Genomic DNA, 1,652 nt, shown 5'->3' with positions numbered 1-1,652 from the left:
ACCATGACAAAAATGCACTTTTAAGTACTAATCAGTATCTTCATGAAAAACAACATCATTTTGTTGACTTAGAGGTTGATAACTTTCGTATCCCTTTTGATGATTTACATACTAGAGGAAACACATCACAATGCTTTTGGGGTCAACTTATTGCATATTATTTATAGAATTATATGACATGATCAAAAGATTGATGTCTTCTCCTAAGTGTAGTAGTTCGAAGTAATAAATAATTCGACAAAACCGGGGTCGAACTACATGGAGGTTAATTGTATAAATTATATACAATAATAAAAAAACAACAACAACAATAATGATAATAATAATAAAGAAGAAGAAGAAGTTGATGAGAACTTTAAAATGGTAAGATTAATGTGAGGATTAAACAATGATAAAAATAAATGGTAAGGTTAAATGATCCGCTTATGGCATTTTAAACAAGTATAGTATAAATTATTTTTATTATTCAATTAGCAACCACATCTAAAAGAGGTTCCAATTGAATTATAAGTTGTTAACATGATTACATTAGTTATCTTATTCCAATAATGCTCATGTTTGTAAATATTGTCAGGCATTTATGATTATAACTTATGTTAACAACAAATCAAGTTCCTTTCATAACACAAGTATTGGTTACACCATATGATTAGGCTATGAAAGTGTCAAGTATTTGTTATATCAAGTGTTATACAATACAAATTTAAACTAAACATTTAACAAGCAAAGTATTAAAAGTGAACAAGATAACAAATACAAAACATATTAGTATAAAATATTAAAGTCCATATTGAGTTTACACTATACTTATTACACCATTATTATAACCTTTTCACCTTGACATAATAAACTTAACTAAACATAATTAAAAAAAAAAGATAAGAACATAAATAAGATAAAAGTTAACTAAGTAAAGGAAATGAAATAAAAGGCATAAATAAGATATTAATATAAGTAAAACTTAAGCATTACAATAAAGAGATAGCAAAAACATAATCTTTATCTAGAAACCAAGATGCCTAAATGCATAGTAAATGCCTCCTTTTATAGGCCAAAATTGGGAACTATTGATTTTATGACTAATTATTCAGTGGATGACAACATCTTGACTTCGTGACAATCCTTATCTTCTTGTCTAAACAAAATATCATTGATAACATCAGATTTAGAACCAATCTTACCCATGAAAATTCTAGAAAATTGTCTCAGCTTTATAGAAAAATAAAATTTAGGTCATTTGGACTTCTAAAAAATCAAGATATGGGTTGAACACTAAACAATGTTTCGGCTGCAAGACAAATTTGGACTTCTACATTGTTGCTAAGATTTGAACTTGTAAACAGTAGAATTGAGTTTTGCGTTTCATGAAAGTTTTAGGCCTATGTCTTAGCTTTCCATCCATATAAAGAAGACCTAAATCCAAGTTCTATAGCTCTAGATATGACCCAATTACCGAACAATATTCTATTTTGGACTCTATCAGCATCAATTTTCTAAGCTTCAACTCCTCTTTGTCCTTTCAAGTTTAGTACTTTCACTCATTAATCAATCATTTCATTCATGTGATAAGTCTGCATTTATGATGAACATTTACCATAAATTAAAGGTATCTTATATTATTAGATATATTATTATAAAACATGCTTTAGCTA

The sequence above is a fragment of the Populus euphratica genome, unplaced genomic scaffold (genome assembly GCF_000495115.2).
Source record: "Populus euphratica unplaced genomic scaffold, PopEup_1.0 scaffold1258.1, whole genome shotgun sequence".
Classification (NCBI taxonomy): domain Eukaryota; kingdom Viridiplantae; phylum Streptophyta; class Magnoliopsida; order Malpighiales; family Salicaceae; genus Populus; species Populus euphratica.
Note: the sequence above shows the minus strand (reverse complement) of the source record.